Source organism: Oenanthe melanoleuca, chromosome 11 (genome assembly GCF_029582105.1).
Source record: "Oenanthe melanoleuca isolate GR-GAL-2019-014 chromosome 11, OMel1.0, whole genome shotgun sequence".
Taxonomy (NCBI): Eukaryota; Metazoa; Chordata; class Aves; order Passeriformes; family Muscicapidae; genus Oenanthe; species Oenanthe melanoleuca.
The window spans coordinates 20089362-20109465 of NC_079345.1; positions in this window are offsets into that span (position 1 = coordinate 20089362).

Here is a 20104-nt window from a genome sequence, read left to right on the forward strand (position 1 = left end):
GTGAATAGCAACAGTTTTTACATTCAAAACACACTTTATATACAAAATATGAATTGACAGCAATGGATTTCTTTGCAATGCCATATCTTGGCTTGTTAATTGCAATCTTGTATTGATTTTCAGGTAGCATTCTTATCGCTGAATTATACTTCTTTGTGATTTTCTCGATTTCAACTATATCTGAACTGCAATACTTGAAAAATTTCTCTGTGTACAAATCTAGTTTAGATTATTCCTATTTTCCAAAACAGTTCCAGCTTCACGGGTTTTGAGCTAATATGGAAGGGGTTTGTATATAGAAAGCCCAAGAAAACCTCACAAAACTCACAGGAACCTTGTCGCTGTGCATGCTAGGAGTCGTGCAAATAACGACAAAGACTTTCAGAGCTAGTAGCTAAAGAAGCGATTTATTGAAAAAGTGAACTACGTTTATAGTGTGGTTCACGAGCTGCAAACAGAACAGCAGTCCATTGGACAATAGAAGAAAACAAATCCTGTCACACAGCGTGAGAACTGTTTCTCAGTCAACACCAGGCGCTTAATTTTTATTATTAATTCCTTTCTGTTTTTCCTGAATGTTATCATTTTGGGAAAGGCTCAGGCCAGAGCTAAGAAACTGTCTCAGCATGGGAAAGATTTCCCAGCCTGAGAAAGAGAAAAGAAGCTCCGAGCCTGAAAAGGCCTAGCAAATTTTTCCTTGGCCTTCAATGATGTCCACAGAACTTTTTTTTTTTTTTTTTTTTTTTCCAATGATCTAGCCAGTGATATTCAGCTGCCAAACTTTAATTAATTAAATGAAATTCAGACACTCAGCAGTTTGGAGAATCTGAACTACTCTGCCGCTTCTCCCTTATCTTTTGAGTTCGAGATAAACAGCATCCGTTCTTTCTCCGAGGCAGGCTGCAAGGCACAGTTTGTTCACATCTCCAAAGTATCTTGAATTCATTAGGTAGGAAGAGCTACAGAAGTGCAGTTTGAATGCCCGGAGTGCCCTGAGGTGGGAGGGAGCAGTGCCAGCCTGGTCAGATGTACCCAAATCCCTCATGGCGAGAGGGGAGCCAGCTCAGAGTGCTTTGCTCCCCACTGCCCTAAACAGACAAACAGAAACAGTGCCAGGTGCCTCCAGCCACACATTTTGTGATGCAAATGCTGACTTAGGAGAAAGAGAAGTGAAACCATTGCCTTTCTGTGAGGATAATCCATCAAGCAGGGCCCTATGACAGTAAGAGCCTTTGGACCAGTAAGGTTATTTGGAGCTACATCTCAAGTACTGTCAGAAAAAAAAAGGTCTGTTTTTTTCCCCCTTCTCCCTTGCCAATCACATGAACCATCAAGTCCTCCGGCATTTTAGAATTAGCAAGTGCAGTGCAGAATTATGAAAACACATTATTCCCTCAGTTTCATTTCTTGTGGGCTAATTAGAATTATTTGACCCCAAACTACATGGGTTTTGATCAGATAATGGGCTTCAATTAACAGGAAATCATTAGAAGTACTGCACAAAGTGAATTCATTGGCAAAATAATTTTCTGCAATCAGTTCTGTAGGTATTTTGAAGCCACAGAAACCAGTTCACTCATGGTTTTCCAAGGCCAATATGAAACTGGTGAGTGTGTTTAGATGGGATGCTGAGCAGGAATTGTTCCCTGGCAGGGTGGGCAGGGCTGGCACAGGGTGCCCAGAGCAGCTGTGGCTGCCCCTGGATCCCTGGCAGTGCCCAAGGCCAGGCTGGACACTGGGGCTGGAGCAGCCTGGGACAGTGGCAGGTGTCCCTGCCCAGGTGGAACTGGGCAAGATCCCTTCCAACCCAAACTGTTCTGGGATTCTATAAAGATAATTTTAGGCAGAGACCATGGTTGCACCTACTCCCACTCTCATCCATAAGGGTTTCACCCTCTTTGCTCCATGAGAGGAGCAGCAGAATTCTTCAGAGACCCTGCTGCTGTGCTGTGAACTGACCAACCCATTTTGACACAGTGAAAAACAATTTTATATCAGGCTAAACCTTTTCAAGGCACTCAGATTCATAGCTGAGATAATTTCATGTCTGAGTGCACAATTTCTGCTGAAAGGCAGAACAGGCTGGTCAGATATCTAAAGTCTTCTCCTCCAGTACTTAAAACTAGGGGCAAATTTAAAGTCTTTAAGTGGAGATCTCTGTTTCCTGGGCACAAGGGAGCTTCACTCCTTAGTTCATAACTCCCCATCAGGTGTGCACTAGTGCTGGGCTTGAGGGAAGCACATCCAGTGTCTCCACGTGCACAAGGCTTATAACTCTCAAAAAATTACATCTTTTTTTGTTGGGGCTGACCCCAGTAGTCCCAGTGCAAGTCCTGCCCTTTGTTAAGGACAACTGACAAACAGCTTTGCATCATCAGGTCAAAAATACTGTCTGGAGAGTTCTTCTAGAAGCCCTGAGTTATCACAGTCTCACTGCTTTATTCACAGCTATTGACATAAAACTTATATTTCATTTATTTGCATAGATTTCATATATTTCTATAAATAAACAATCTTGAATTTTAATGTTTTTTACCACTCTCCAGTTCCTTTTTCAGGACATGTCAAGCACAATGTAGAAGGCTGAACACTCATTGGTGCAATGGTTGGAACATTAATATCTCTGCTGATGATTTCAATGGGGGCACCATCTGTCTGCAAATTCTAAGTGAGGGAGGGGAAAAGAAACTAAAATTAAAAAAGAGGGAGAGAAAAAAAAGAAAAAGACAGCACTCCACAATGTTTCAAAATAATTTAGAGTCATGACTTGTGCCATGAGGCCATAAGGTTACACAATGAGTTGAGGGTAATAATAAAACACTTTAAAAATGAAGTGTTCCTCCTAAATGAGCCAGAGACTGAAAATATTTATGCACAACCAGCAGGTATCCTTTACATTCTTCATAAAGATCAGAATTACACAAGGCCTTCCCTAAACTAAAAATATAGCAAATAACTCCCATTATAAGCCCCAAAAATCTGAGCGATAGAGCTGAAACTTTCAATAGAAGTGAGGCAGAAAGATAAATGGAAGCATAAAAGAACATAGATCTGTGCTGCACCTGTTTGACCTTAAGGCATTACTCCTGCTCCTTCAGGGGAGAGTAGACAGCAGCACAGAAATAAAAAAGTAAAAGCTGGCTGACTTTAAACTCACCTTAAGAAAAGTCTCTCTCTCTCCTTCTCTCTGGCAAAGTTCCTTTTTTGCATATTATAATATGTGAGACAATTCCAGTTGCATTTATCTGTGTATTTTTAACTCAGATGTAAAATTTTGCTTCAGGCTGAAACTTGCCATACCAGAGCTCAGCCCAACATCATCTTTTAAAAAAATCCAGAAGGTGAAGGGAGGATGAATCCTTAACCTTCAAGACTGCAAAACAGTAGCATATTTAAAGTAACAGAGAATAGGAACAAGCCCCAGTTTGCCCCACAAGAGCTGCAGCACATCTCATGAAGTATGGGCAGAAGCACATTTGTGAAGACAATAAACGTTCTTTCTTGCCATTAGATGCAGTTTTCATTATTATCAATATTTACTGGCACAGAGAAGATGTTAAAAGGTGAATTGAAATCTCTTAGGGAGGTGTTGTCCCCATCCTTGGAGGTGTCCAAGGAATGCCTAGAGGTGGCAATCAAAGCTCTGGGCTGAGTGACAAGGGGAGGATCAAGGTTGGATTTACAGGAAGCCAAGGCTAAGAATGAAAATAATCAGACACTCCAGTCAGAGATATTGTTGGCTGATGGAACTTTGAAGTGTCTGAAATAGCTGAGTACTCCATTCAACAGGGGTCTGAATGCTGGGAAGCTGAGCAGAATGCAGTAGGACACCATGGAAAAGTTGAAAAATATGTTTAAAAAATAAAGCCTTCCAAAGAGTTACGCTACAAGCACTGTTTTCTATTACTTGGTTTCATTCTGGGAACATTATGAACTACTCTATTAAAATTTTAGACTCTTACCAAGGTGTATTTATCAGGGGTGATCAACTTTGGTGGACATTTGGAAAATGGGAGATATTATAGCAGAGTATCTTCATGGGTGTGTGCCCATAAAACTATGTCAGCATAAACTGACAAACACTGTTACTTACTGAACAATTGCTCTGCTGGAATGTTGACTAAAAATACCCAGAAAAAAAATTGAGAAAACAAGAGGTTCTGTGTAGGAGGAGAGAAAAATGGAAAAGCGTAGGTGTGACTTCTTCAATATAAAATTTGTTATATTTTCCACATATAAAATGTGAGGCATGCACAGCCTAGAGTAACAGTGCATCTGGAGGGGGCATAAAGACCAGTTCCATGTGGCTGGGGAGTGTTGAACCACTCCTGCTGGGAATATTCTCCCACAGGCAGGCACCTGAACCAGTTCAAGTTCACAAGGTGTGCAGCTCCCAGTGCTCACAGCTACACTGCAGCAAAACTGGATCAGTACAGGGAGAGCCAAGGCATTTAAGTACTCATCTAGGAGGGAAAACAAACTTGGAATTGCTTGGGCAGTGTGACCTCATGGCTTTGGCCCTGTTGCACACTCATATCCCACCACTTCAGACAGGAAACCTCTCATTCCATCTTCCCATAAAAACCCCTCCTGAATCACTCCCCCACTGCCATCCCAGATCATACGTGAAATTGAGGGAAACTTGTGAATTAATACACACATACATTATGCATATATAAAAATAAAATATATGCAGTTGTAAGGCTTATAATGCTTTCTTTCTGGGAGAATTCCAGAAGAGTTTTATAATTTAAATAAAAGGCTGGAAAGCATATGCATACTCCATGTTTTATGACATGTTTTGGATAAATCAAAGGCAAAATAAAATGTAACTCTGCATCATAGAGGAAAGTGGAATTTAATTATACAGATCTATCAATACATTTCTGAACTGTATTTCATATTCTGGTTGTTAAAGATGGAGAAAAAATATTTTTGAAAGAACAAGAGGGGGGAAAAATGAATACAATAGAAGATGAAAACGAAATAAATATTTGAGAAAACTAGAAAGCATTTTCATGGAAGAATTCTCCACTAATTTGCCTTTATGGTATATCATACTCAGAAATTTGGACAAACCTAATCAATCTGAAGTTCACCTGTCATTCAGCAGAGATACTCACACCATTGCTTTGGCCTTACACTCAAGTTGTGTGTCTCTTGCAGAAATGTGTTACATGGGTCCCCATCAGAGGATGAGGACCCTATAGCAAGATCTGATGGCTTTGGAGACTAAAAGTGAGATCTACAGACTGTTCCTCACCACAATTGGCCAGACCATGGGCTGCAGGATGTCACCAGTAAGGGCTCGGGGTGCCCCACCGTGCTGCATCTCGCCACATTCCAGCTTTTCTCAGGGGAACAGAGCCTCAGGTTGGGTCAGGCTGGAGGGGTCACAGTTGCTGCTCTGGTGCCCCCTCCCTGCTCCAGCAGGGCCATCCCAGAGCACAGGGCACAGCACAGTGTCCATGAGGCTCTGGAATATCCCCAGCAGAGACTGCACAGCCTCTCTGCACACTCTGCTCAGGGCTGGCACTGCCCAGGGCACAGGCTGTGCCTCCTGTGCAGGGGCAGGTCCTGGGCTCAGCCCCTGCCCGTGGCTCTGGTGCCATTGCTGGGCCTGGAGCAGAGTCTGGGACTGCTCTGCCCTCCTGCACACAGGGACAGACAGACAGACAGGCAGGGACAGGCAGGGACAGGCAGGGACAGGCAGGGCTGAGCCCCTCTCTCTGGCTCCTCTCCAGCTGAGCAGCCCCAGCTCCCTCAGCCTTCCCTGGGCACCGAGATGCTCCAGCCCTTGCTCAGCTCCAGGAGCTCCTGGCCCTGCTGTGCTGAGGATCCAGAGCTGGGCACAGCTCCAGAGGTGCCTCCAGGGCTGCACAGGGGCAGCATCACCCCTGAGCTGCTGGGAATGCTCTGGTTAGGCTGACTTGAAGTTGATTTTTTTCACAACTAATGCAGCAAAATGACAAGGACCTCAACCCAGCCCAATAGCAAAGGCCTTCAGGGTGGGTCAAGGGAGAAAGACCGACAGGACCATCCAGAGGGTAGGATCACAGCAATCCTAAATTTTAGATTGCTTAAACTTATTTTAAGCCACCTCACATGCCAGGTCCAATAAGCACATTCAGCTCTCAGCCTCATGCTATTGAAATCTGCTAAAACACAATAATCAGTTCTTATTAGAAATGGGAGGCAGAGAAGGATGAGGGGGAAATTAAAGATATACATTCACAAGGGGCAGGAAATATATTAACACATTTACATTTTCTGCTAGGGCAGCATGTGTGAGACCACAGATATGGAAGTGGTTTAGTGAAGCTAAAAAAATCACCTGTAAAGTGCTTACATGTATCTACATATCTCTGTTTTGCTTATGATTGCATCAGAAGAAGTGCAAATTGAAGGGAAATAAATACAAACCCAATCTCCTGCTGGCTGTAGTGTTAATTGAGCTAAAAAATCAGAGGCTTTCAAAAAATCAGTATAAAATAACTTTCAGTAGGTCCAGGCTTTTGTGACAGTGTGAGAAGACCTTAAAGTGAATAAAAGAACCTCCACCAATCCACTAGGGCCTGCAGGGTCAGATGAAAGAATTTGGAACCCAGTGTCCAGTGATGTCTTGTTTAGGATATCAGTTAAAGGTCCTGAATTTCCCTAGCTCTCTTCTGCACTCCCTAAACCCCAAAATACAGCTCCTCTTTTAACAGTATTTCCAAAAACACATTCACAAGGGGCAGGCAATATATTAACATATTTACATTTCTTGGCTTTTTAATCAGATAAACAAATTTTCTCTCAAAATCCATTTGAAATTGTATCAATACTCATGCAAATTCTTTCATCAACAATATCATAGTGTATTCTCCCACTATTGTGTGATTATACAGGTGCATTTATCTAAATAAAACGTAAGAAATTTATTTTTTGTTTCAGAATTAGGTTCCTTGGAGAACATAACTGAATTTTTAATTATTATCTTTTATTAAATAGGATGTCCAAGATAATAAATTCCAGGTTAGTTTTGCTCAATATCACATAGAAATGCATCACCTCTTAAAATAATGTACATATTTTAAATGTCCACCTAATTTACAGGTACCAAAAAATGTCCTTCAGGATTTCTCATTTCTTCTCATTTTGTCTCTGCAAGATTTTTGTCTTTAAGGTCCCTCCTAACCCAAATAATTCTGACTCTATGAAATTCCACTAAAATAATTTTTAAAACAGTGAGATAAACTAAAAACAACAACAACAAAAAGGTGACTTTTATATGCTATGATATTTGTGATTTAGGTACAGATCCATATGTTAACTCCCACAGGTAAAGAACTGTGGTAATGAAAACAAAAACCTCATTTTGGATCACTGCAGTCACACAGAATTAATCTGGCAAAGTTCTGTAAAAAGTACAAGTTTATTCTGTGCTGTGCATTATAAGGCATCTACAGTAAACCAAAAATTGACAGAATTTTATAAGTCCTGAGCACATAAACTGTACTTTCTTTTTTGCCTGAAGCATCTTAAATTTACCAGCTTGGAGGAAAAGACATGATCAATAACTACCTATAAGAACTCCAAAAGGAGTTTTGTGTTGTGCAGCAGGAAGCTGAAGGAAAGGAAGATCAATGGATAAACATCAATGTACCTGGAAGCAGAACTGATATAAAGGGTCAAGAAGCAGCAGCAGCAGCCAGAGGATGCTCTCGAGCTCCATCAGGAACCCAACAGTCCCAAACCTGCAAACACTTTCCTGGGACATGAGAGCAAATACTGAGGTGAGCCATCCTGCTCTTGCCAGGGGGATAAATTGTCATAAATTACTCAACACTGACTGCAGGGAAAAACAGGGAGTTACTACCTGAATCAAGCAGCTGATGTGGAATGAGATCTCTCCCCAGTTCACACCGGAATTCACACTGTGCAGAGCCACAGAACAGATCCAGCACCTTGCGCAGATACCTGCAAGATGAATTAATTTCCCTAAATCTTGTAAAAGCCAATGAGAAAATAACGGTTTTTAAGATGACTGCAAGGTGAAAATGAAGGATGGACTTCCTGTGAAGTCCTTTTTTTCTGCTTCTCAGCAAAAGACCCTTTTAAAGGAAAATGAGTGTGTTCCTTTTTGTAATACGTAATAAACCGATACATAATGCATTACATAAGAAAACCACATTAATAATAAATGATCAAACAAAACCAATGGCATGCAATTTGACCAGTGGCATCCTGATCAGGGCAGTGATTGTCCCCCATGCTGACACTGCTGAAGCTCCTCAAGGGCTATGTCCAGCTCTGAGCCTCTCATGGGCAGAGAGCCCTGGAGGGGCTGGAGCATGTCCAGGGAAAGGAATGGAGCTGGGCAGGGGCTCAGCCTGGAGAAAAGGAGGCTCAGGGGCCCTTGTGGCTCTGCACAACTCCTGACAGGAGGGGACAGCCAGGGAACAGGGACAGGAGGAGAGGGAACAGCCTCAGGCTGGGCAAGGCAGGCTCAGGGTGGAACCAGCAGGAATTTCCCCATGGAAAGGGAGCTCAGGGATTGGCAGTGCCCATCCCTGGAGGTGTCCCAGGAAGGGCTGCAGGTGGCACTCAGAGCTCTGGGCTGGGGACAGGGTGGGGATGGGCACAGCTGGGACTCCATGGGCTGGAGGGCTTTTCCAGCCTCAGCAGTCCTGGGATTCCCTGAGAACTGGAACACTGCTGTCCATTGTAAATCCATCTAATCTTCTCACCACTGCTCTTATAAATTAGGAGCAATACTACACATTGCCACAGAAAGACGTCAAGACTGGTCCAAAAAAGAGCAGATTTAGGAAAACCATGAGCAGTTTGGCTGCCCCAGTCACTGGAAGACAGCAGGGCTGCTCTTTAGCTTTCATGGGGATTGTATCCATTTACCCTGTCAGCTGAACAAAAATCTCAGAGCACAGAAACTGGTAAAAAATTGAACCAGTAAACTGCAGATTATGGAACTTGCTGTTATTTTGGCCTCTCTGTCTGGGTATTACCAGTCCTTGTTTTCCCCTCAATTGGCAAGCCCAATATACAAACCCATATTCAAATTTCTTCCATGTGGGCAATCATTAAGGAGCATGTTACGGTTTATAGGAACTAACAGGCTCAAAATCTGTCCCTGTAAAAGTGACTTACAGTACTGGGTGTTACTTTTATCAACAGATTTACTGCTGCAAGTTCTTAAAAATTTCCAAATTACATAAATGACAATTAGTGCTGGGAAATTACTGAAATCATAAATAAAAGGCAGTGGAACAGCTTATTCCACTCCTTGCATCAAAACAACACTCAACAAATTGGTACCTGGCAATTTCTGTGTTGCTTATATGGCAATAAATAACCAACTTCAAAACATTTAAATTATTTGGTTTATTAGTAAATGTAAAGCTGTTACAAGTATCAACACACTTTGCATTAAAATTTTGGCTTCATTTCTCTTCAGAAAATACAGAAGGGACTTTTTTTACAGACCTATACCATTTTTTTTCCAAGTTATATGATACCTACCTACATGTCCACTACTCCTATCTTGGTATTAATTTGCCTGGTAGAAATATCACATTTAGAAGTTCAAAGATATTCAGATCTCACTTTTTTGAAAATTCCCAACACAGTTCCCACCCTTCATTTCTCAGGCAATTAAGCAAGATACCTGTTGTAATATATGATATAATGTAATTCGTGTAAGTTTGTAAATTAATGTAGAATAAGTAATGTTTGTATGAATAAAATAATAAAAAACTCAGAAACCAAAAACAAAACCACGGACGAAAGGACACAGATTGCTTCATCACAGCATTGCAACATCCAACAAAAGCAGGACAACCCAGATTAACAGGTAAATAGCTGTGGCACAGCAGAGATGGCTCTTTCAGGAACTGTCCAGGGAACACCCAAATGATGAGAGCCCAACAAGCACCCAAGATTAAGATAACCAGAGCTATCAGGAAAAATACATCTGAATGCCAGCTTCCCATAAACCAAGACCTGCAAGATACATCTCAACACCATCTTCCCATGAACCAGAGCCAGCCTTCATCAGAATTCATCGTCTCCCAGAATATGGTTTTGCCCAGCCCAAGGAAGTGAAAGAAAACCACATGAATATGCTGAATAACAAAAGGAGACAAAGACCTCTGCTCCGGGCTAGGAAAGTCTGTATAAAAACTGGGCTGACCAAGGGGGATTTGTGAACACTGGGGCATCCGCAGTGGTAGAGTTCGGATCAGAGCTGTTCACCCAGCCCCGATCCTGGGCTCAGTGCTGTCCCTCACGATTGTGGCTGTCACAGACCATATCCTGGTCACTAAATAAATTATCGTTTATTTTGATTATACTGAATTCGGCTGAATATCTTTATTGTATAGAACACCTGCCAGTAGCAGCCACTCTCATTTTCCCTCAACTGAACCTACACATGCCTGAACAACCATTTTTCACAACCCCTCTTTGCTGGCTCTTCTGACATCTCCTCACTCCCATGGGGCTAGAGAGATGTAGCTTGGACTTTTGGACTTCCATAAATAGGAAGGGTCAGAGGCACAGCCTGGTGTGCTGAGGGCTAGGGCAGCATGTGTGAGACCACAGATGTGGAACTGGTTTAGTGAAGCTAAAAAGATCACCTGTAAAGTGCTTACATGTATCTACATATCTATGTTTTGCTTATGATTGCATCAGAAGAAGTGCAAATTGAAGGGAAATAAATACAAACCCAATCTCCTGCTGGCTGTAGTGTTAATTGAGCTAAAAAATCAGAGGCTTTCAAAAAATCAGTATAAAATAACTTTCAGTAGGTCCAGGCTTCTGTGACAGTGTGAGAAGACCTTAAAGTGAATAAAAGAACCTCCACCAATCCACTAGGGCCTGCAGGGTCAGATGAAAGAATTTGGAACCCAGTGTCCAGTGATGTCTTGTTTAGGATATCAGTTAAAGGTCCTGAATTTCCCTAGCTCTCTTCTGCACTCCCCAAAGCCCAAAATACAGTTCCTCTTTTAACAGTATTTCCAAAAACCCCAAAATACACTTTCCTCTTAATTAAGCTGACTCTACTAATGATATTTCCAATTATTTGGAGTGAATATTGCTCATTATTACTGCTTATCAATTTCTCTTGTAGACAAAAACAAATTTTAAACTTCCACTTGGTGGAAAAAGAAATTCTGGCCAATTTTCTTCAGTTTCAGCATTATGAACACACATATCTTCTGTCACAGCACAGCTGGTCTGTAGCTGGGCAATTAACTCAGCCGTAAATAAGGAACCCAGTTTGGCTGGCCTGGTTCAATAAGCAGGTCCCTAGGTGAACAATAATAGGATAGATTCAAACCCAAACAGAGATTTCACCCAATGATGTTCCATCCTAAGCTGCAGACACCTCATTGGTCAGAGAGCTGGGCAGTCTGAGATCCCAGCTAATCAGCTGTCTAAGCCTGGGAAATTCAAACCCCCTGTATAGGAAGGTTCAGAACAATGAAACTGGCTGGTTTGTCTTGTGATTGTCAGAGTTCCTGTCATTTGTTGTCTCTGACCAACGACCTCAGGTAAGGATCTTCTGCAATTACAACATAACAATTGCAATTCAACATGAAGACACATCTTGTAGTTCAAGATTAATGTGGCTTTACAAGGAGGAACACAATCCAGAAAATTTTATAATCATGAAAATCAGCCTTCAGAAAAGAATTCTGACTACAACATCAAAGTTCCACATAAATCTCAGTAGCTTCTTCAATTCAGAGCACTCCAACTAAGAAGAGAAATTAATTGTTTTAGAGAAGCATTACAAATAAGATAAATGAGTGGTCATTTCCATGTTTTTCCCAGACTTTAATCTTGGAATAAGTAATCTAATAGACAGAATAAAGAAAAAGAAAATATTCTCTCTCATTTTGCATAAATTAATTAAGAGGCAAAGGAAACATTATTATGATATTTCAAGTATATGCCTGTAGGAGCAGGCATGATTCTACTCAAATGATTGGTACATGCTTAAAAGCAAAGAAAATCACTAATTTCAGCAGGAAGCAAAAATACCTACTGCTGAAAGTAGGAAGACGTTACTCAAAAGACCAATCTTCTTTCACTAGGAATTACTTAAATTAAGGAAAAATGTATGTAAGAGAGTTCTCCTAAAAGCTACATTTTTCATTTGGAATCACAGAGCAAAATATCCCTCGAGAAGGAGGCACCAAAAGCAGACAAGTTACAGCTCATGGAGCTCCTGTGAAGTTGTGCCTACAAGACTTCTTGAATAACTGAAAAGGCAAAAAAGAAATAAAAATTGTTTTGGAGGGTCTTTATAATGTCTAATCAATTCTATGCGTTTTAACTGAATTTATATTGTTTCTCAAGCCTGTTACTTTTTGGGAATAACAGGGTTTTTCTGCTATAACGCTGGCAGTTAAAGTTATAAATGACTCTATAGCAACATAAGACATTCCCACACTAGGTGAAAAAAGGGAATATAGAATTCCTATTCACTTATTCCCAACAATGGAAAGAATCCCAGGAGCATCTTTCAGATTTACGTGAAAACCTTACTACATCCATTCACAAGGAATAGTTTCCCTCCCAATATCATCTAATGTACTCTCTATAAACCTCTGAGGAAAATGGTTTATGAGCAACAGGAAAATAAACAGAATTTGAAAGATCTGATATTTAGAAGAAAAAAAAAAACTATAAAATTGACAAGATTAATGGACTATACTGGATGTTAAATTTCAGAGAACAATCCTCTAATGTCAGGATAAAGTAAAAATAAATACTTTCCTAGCTATGATATATTAGTAGAAAAGTATTTTTGAAAAAAAATCTTCTCAGTGTGCCAGAGGAAGCATCATCCTTTAGGGCCTCAACAAGGAGCTTCATATGACTAGCTGGGAAAACAGAAGGATTTCTGATTAATTCTTCTGATCTGGCAGACTTTCTAAGCTAAAGATGGTTATCTACCTTATAGAACAAAGAGTGTGCCTGGATCCTATGTGTATTGGCAAAAAAATTAAATATAAAGATATGTTTGTTATCTGTAGAAAATTTCAAGGTGAACAATTCAAAATTCACGTATAGTTTTTACAAGTGAAGGACCAGAGCAAGATGTTTTAACAGCACTGTACCCTGTATAATTAAATGCTAATACTTTTTAGAATGAGTGCTTTAAATGTCTTAAAATAACTTGGTGTTCAGATTTAAAAATCTATATTCAGAAAAGAAATCAAAGAGAATCAGTAGCTACGTCAGAACTGCACATTTGATGAGGAAAGGAAAACTGAGGCTTAGTATTTACCAAAAAAATGTACTAACTTTATATTAAATGTTACTGAAACTTGTCTTTCAGCTGGAAAGCTGACAAAATTATATCAGCCAACATTATAGTCCAGCAAATTCCATTATTAAAAATCTCTTGGTAATAATTTTTTGCAATATTTTTAAAAAGTTTTAAAAGCTTTAAAAGCTCCACCCCAGCACAGTCTCTGAGAAAATGTATATAGAGTGACTAATATTACAATGTCTTAAAAATATTAGCTTGCTGGACAAATATGTACTTTTGGATAAACAGCACCTGACCTTACAGCAGCCATTTTTCTAAATGTTACAGCCCTACTAGTTTCAATTAAATAAAAATTAAAGCTGAGAAAATATCACAAAAGGGTAATCTAATATTTGATCATTAATGTGCTTATGTAAAGTGATATTTACAACAGCATTTGGAGATCCAGGAAATTTCCCTAAAAAAAAAAAAAAAAGAGCTTTAATAACTTTTAGTACGCTGAACTTTTGTGTCCCGCATATCACATTATCCCCAGAAGCACTGGAACGGTCATCCAAGACCATCTCCTCAGGCTTGAAGATGAAACTTCCTCAGAAAGATGATTTATTGAGGGCATGAAGTACCAGGAGCCAGGGAATGGCTGCCAGTGCCAGAGGGCAGGGCTGGGTGGGATACTGGGAATTAGGAATTGTTCCCTGGCAGGGTGGGCAGGGCTGGCACAGGGTGCCCAGAGCAGCTGTGGCTGCCCCTGGATCCCTGGCAGTGCCCAAGGCCAGGCTGGACACTGGGGCTGGAGCGGCCTGGGACAGTGGGAGGTGTCCCTGCATGGCAGGGGTGGCACTGGGTGGGATTTAAGGTCACTTCCAGCCCAAACCGTTCCATGGTTCTCACAGACCAGCCCTTCATCTTCAGGTCAACAATGTTTCCATGGCTGCCTTACACTGGACAGAACCTAACTTAGAGCAGGATCTTGATATTACTGAAACAAGGGATTTCAGGGTTTTAGGGGCTTGTTTTTTGTTTGTTTGTTTGTTTGTTTGTTTGTTTATTATTCATAAAAGAGGTTTCCCAGCATTGTTACCATTTCCCCAGTCCTGGGTTAAGCAATATTCAGAACTCCTGGAAGCCCTCAGAGCCAGAAATTGCACTCTTCCCTGTATTCATGATTACTGGGAATAAATTCCATGGATTAGCTGGTCATCTTCCAGCTACTGCCATTCAGCATGTCTGTGATAAAAGGGGAAAAACTACACAGAAAGTCAGTAATGCTGATTGGCACACACGCAGAGCTGGTGCTGCCCTGCCCAGCTCTGCTCTTCTGCCCAGACCAAGGAGGAGGACCACAGGGACAGAGGTATCCCCTGACACAGAGCTGCCTGGAGGCCTGGGAGGAGAAAACAGCAAGGAGATAAACTTAAACAACAACAGAAGTGTCTGAAGAGCTGTAGTATTTACATGAACTCAATATTCCCTTTGCTCAAATGTACCCCAACCTCTTTGACGATGTTTTGGGGTTACATCTGCCCCATAAGAAGAAGGTTTTCTAAAACTCAACTATGTTATTTTTGTTATGTATTCTTTAGAATTTTCTTTTGATTGAAGATACAGTCCAGTTTCTTGGATGAGAATATTTTTATTTCAAAGTTTCCTAGAAAATATAAATTTAATATTATTAATTAAAAAAAAAAAAAAGTAAAATAAGCCCATTGTGCCACTGACATTCACATAAATTTCAGAGAGGTCAACCTTGATCTCTTTGGATCTTGAAGACAATGATAAACCAACATCTATTCAATGCTTGTACCTCCTAGAGTCTGGTGCTCATAATAAACTCAGCAGTTTCTCCCTATTTTATACTAATTGGTGGGCAGCCAGATGTTGTGTTCTGCTGGAAAACAGCACATGCTGGCAACATGGACATTTGTTTCAGAAATCAACATTCCAATGAGAAGGAAAGATGCTAATTAGACAGCAAGATATTAATTAGTGACATCCAGCTGAGAAAGCAGAGGTTTCCTCAGTGCCAATATATCGATGTTACAACAAAGGATTGCAGATTCTTCATGGAGCTTTCATTAGCTAAATAATGTTATCATTTAATATTGCCTTTTTGTAGATAGTAATAAAGCTTAGATAAAATCAGAATGACTGAGTACACCAATATTTCCTTGTTTTTCTCACAGCATTGTCGTTTATATCAAGTAAGAGCACACACTGAGTTACTAAATATTTCCTCCTTTAAATTCTCTGAACTTCTGAATTAATTTTCATACCACCTGATGGAGCACATTTTTAGAGTTGGCCATTTGCCATTTAAGCTTTAAATAAAAAGTCCATGATTTCTTCCAAGCCTTCAAAATCTGTGATGGTAGGATACAAGAAAGTATTTCTGAGGACAATGCCCAAATTTCAGGCAGAATCCTGAAACTCAGATTTTTCCTACAATCAAATTCTTCTCAATTTGCCATGAAAGTCAGATTTCTCCATAGGGCCTGGACTTCAAGACGTGTAGTTTTTATTTCAACAGAGATGAAGATATGATACCTTCAGGAGAGAGAAATCTGTAAATAATTTCTACTTCCTACACAGGGAGGTTCTGGGACTCAGGGGATCATTTTTCTTTATGTAGAAATGACCAATAGAAAGTTTTCCTTTCTAGGGTGTGGTAGAATTTGAGTCCTCTTCCTCCTCTGGAAAAAGGAGATTGTGAAGCTGATGGGACACTGCAGTGAGGAGCTGTGTTCCAGCCCCAAAGTCATCCCAAATAAAGCTTCAGCAACCTCAGTGGGTTAGCTGGGTTTCCCAGGAACCTTTTCTTGAGGGTGAGAAAAGATGGCAAGTGCTCTCTTGTGGCCTTGGAACTGCATACATTAAAAAGCCTCTGCTTTATGTAGTTTATTACAAACAGCTGTTTGAAACTTCATAGAACTTTGTCCCTCTCAATGCAGTGGTAACTAAGCCTATCTTTAGAAAGTCTTGGAATAAAAATCTATTCCTTATGTATTGAAACTCCATCTATTCCTCAAAATAGTCACACTTCTGGGACTCTATAAAATGTTAGCAGCTGGGAGAGCTTTCAGTGTGTCTGTCATTGCCACCTGAGTTTGTCAGCCCACTCCTGGAAAAACACTGCAGTGAGATGTCCTGGATTATACCCTTATGTTATATCGTGAAGGGAGATGACAAGAAACATGGAGAGAGACAATTGCCAAGGGGTGGAGGGACAGAACACAGGGAATGGCTCTTACTGCCAGAGGGCAGGGATGGATGGGATATTGGGAAGGAATTGTTCCCTAGGAGGGTGGGCAGCCCAAGGCCTGATCACTGGGGCTTGGTGCAGCCTAGGATAGTAGTGGAAGGTGACCTTCCAGACCAAACTATCCTGTGATTCCATGATTATCATTTCCATATATAAAAAGCTGAAATGGAGACAAAATTACTAAGTGCTTAAACTTACCATTTATTCATTCCTTCCTTCATTCATTCATTCATTCATTCATCCATTTATTCACTCATCCCACAAAATTCTGAAACTACTTTGATCCCTTTCATTTCCTATATTCTTCACTCATCCACTTCCATGATATCGGCCATCAAACCGACTAAAGTGTCTAACATATGGCTTCAACTACTAACCTGTGGGATTCTTAATTTAGCTCTGACATACAGAATAATTCTTCTGTCCTCATGTCATTCATCTAAGCAATTCTCAGTGTTAGTTATCAATAAATTCTCTTGGAAAATAGTTGGCAGTATTTGATCCTCTGACAGTCAGTGGCACAACCTAACCCTGGTCAGAAGGAACTTAAGTTGCTTTGAACAGGAAACAGACAGTAAATATCATTGCAATAGTAAAACTTGATTGCTAAATTATCAAAGCTAATTTTGAGAAATTGGTTCTTCCTGATTTTTCCTCTTGCCTTCTCTTATTACCTGCATCTTTCTCCAATTTCCCAAATTTCTATTCAAATTTTCTAATATTTCCATCACACTCTCTTCTTCTGCTTTAAATTCTGTCTTCTTTTACACTTCTGAATTTCTCACTCTTATTGATGACTATTTTGTTTGATTAGTTTAATTTGAGAAATTAAGGCCCTACTACAATGCTGTTGTTTTACAGAATGTATCTGTATCTCACCACCATAAGATACATTTCCTTAAAAAAAAACACTTCCAAGACGATCCTAATGCTTTTTTCTCATGGAGCACTTGAATATGAAATATTTTTCTGAGATAAATTTTATGCATCATTTAGATGAGCTAAATCCCAAGTAAGACAGCCTTTAGCTTAATTATTCTAAATCATTCCATAACTTTTATGTAACATAATAAATGTGGACTTTATTTGCTTCTGGGGAAATAGTTAAATTTTGCATGCATTCATAACTAACCAAAGTACAAAGTAATTAAAGCTTTTCAGTGCTTGCTGATAAGCATTGCTATGACATAGCAATTAAACCCTCAAAATATCACAAAGAAAATGCATGAAATTATAGTCCTTTAAAATCAGTATTAAAATAGAGAACCTGTGTAAGTTTTTTGTAGAATACATATATCTCAGGAGATGCCTGGAAATGAAAGTTCTAACAAAATGAACTGCTCCAGTTTGGCTCTAAAGAAAGACCTTCACAAATTCAAGAACAATTTTCATCATTGGAACAGATGGGAATCTCGCCTCTTGATGGATTCCCACAACAGATGCCCATCCTGCTCTCTTTACTGTCTTTATACACACAAAGGCTGCAGGTGCTGCTCAGAGAATGGATAAGGAATGTCTGGAGCAGCCTGGAAGCTTGGGCTGGAGGGATGGGTGGCATGTCACATGGCATCTGTCCAGGAATGCTGTGGGCACTGTCACTGCTGCATCCCACTACAGCTGAAGGAGAACAGGCTGTGAAGAGCAAACCTGTTCAATCCTTTCAGTTCTCTTTCCTATAGTCTATGGCTGGCAAACATTTTTTCCCATTATTTGAGTTTATTCCATACAAAAAAAAAAAATTCAATTGTTATGGATCATGAACAAAGCATTTGAAAATCACATCTAAAATGCTAAACTTCTAGTTGGCAAAGACAATTGCAAAAGAAATGCAGATGAAAACTAGAATTCACAGCATGCTGGTTCACCAGCATTCCTTCTTCCAGTGGCTGAGCACAGCAGCCATGTGTGCCATAATTCCATCAAATCTGTGACTATTCCCACACCTTGGAGAAAAAGGCCTTATCACTAGGTCAGACTTGCCTTATCTTTGCCTTTTTTATCAGCACTCCCTTGCTGCTGCACCAAATGCACCCGACAAATATTGTGGTAAAATTCTCACAATAAGGGACACAGGATTTAAAATTTCTGATTCCATGTCTCTGTGATACCTCCCACTGTCCCAGGCTGCTCCAGCCCCAGTGTCCAGCCTGGCCTTGGGCACTGCCAGGGATCCAGGGGCAGCCACAGCTGCTCTGGGCACCCTGTGCCAGCCCTGCCCACCCTGCCAGGGAACAATTCCTAATTCCCAATATCCCATCCAGCCCTGCCCTCTGGCACTGGGAGCCATTCCCTGGCTCCTGGCATTGCAGTTCCTGAGGAATTGTCCCTCTCTGGTTCCCTGCAGCCCCTCAGACCCTGGAAGGAGCTGTGAGCTCTCCACACAACCTTCTCCTCTCCAGGCTGAGCAGCCCCAGCTCTGCCAGCCTGGCTCCACAGGGGAGGTGCTCCAGTCCCCTCAGCACCTCCGTGGCCTCCTCTGGGCTCTCTCCAGCACTTCCATGTCCTTCTTATGTTGGGGCACCAGAAGTGTCTGTGCTGCTCATGTGGCATTTCATGATGACAGTAGTCAATCATCAATATATGATTTCTTTAATCCCAATCTCACCACACAGGGTGGTTCAGGGAAGCGTGCTCAGTTTGCCATCCCTCATGAAACCTAAGATTTAAACTCTCCTTGCTGCTTTTCAAGATTATGCAGACAGTTTAAGTCCTCCTTTCATCCCTTTTCTGAAAGGGTTTTTTTTCCCCCTCCATACCCTTCCCACTCCTTTTAACAATAAAAGAGCAAACACAGGCCCCACCAGTCTGGGCTGAGGTTCCACATACCCACTACCATCAGAGTGCACAGCACAGGGAGAACAAACACATTAAATGCAATTCCTTCCCAGGTTTAAGGCCAACAGACCTTTAGCATTTACAGAATGCTTCCAAGTCACTAACCCTAAAAGATTACTGGGATGGAAAATTTCACCCTGCAGCTCTCAGTACTGCTGAATAAGAGACCTGCACTGGGGATGGTTCTCCATTCTCATTTCAATGTTAAAACAAAAGAGAGACATTACTACAAGTACTACCCAGGCAGCAAAATACACATGAATTCAAAAGAGGTATGGAGTTGAAAATCACCCAATTTAAGTGTCAGGAATGTCTATAAATGCCTATGATGCAGGAAGTTGGACCTTCTGAAAATGATGTATTACAGATATTCTTCTTTTTATCATCAATGGGAACGTTTTGGAAACAAAGTGCTGTTCTTTGCATGCCCTTCATTTTCACAGTACCACAAAAATTTTCTGTATTACCTGTTCTAAGCAAAGGGAGCATTGTGTTGTTAACTACACTGTGCTGTGGAAGTTTGATGTATCTTTTGGCCAATGAAAATACAAAACCCTGGAAAGGTCACCCATTTCAACTCTTCCCCACACAATTAACAACACAGGAAAGAGAAGAGCAGTAAACAAGGAAGATAAGTAAAATTTTCAGCAATGCAGTTATGGAATATTGAAAAGGTCACAGTGTATAGTGTATTCCCCTAATTCTTTGAATATATGAGGCTCTAA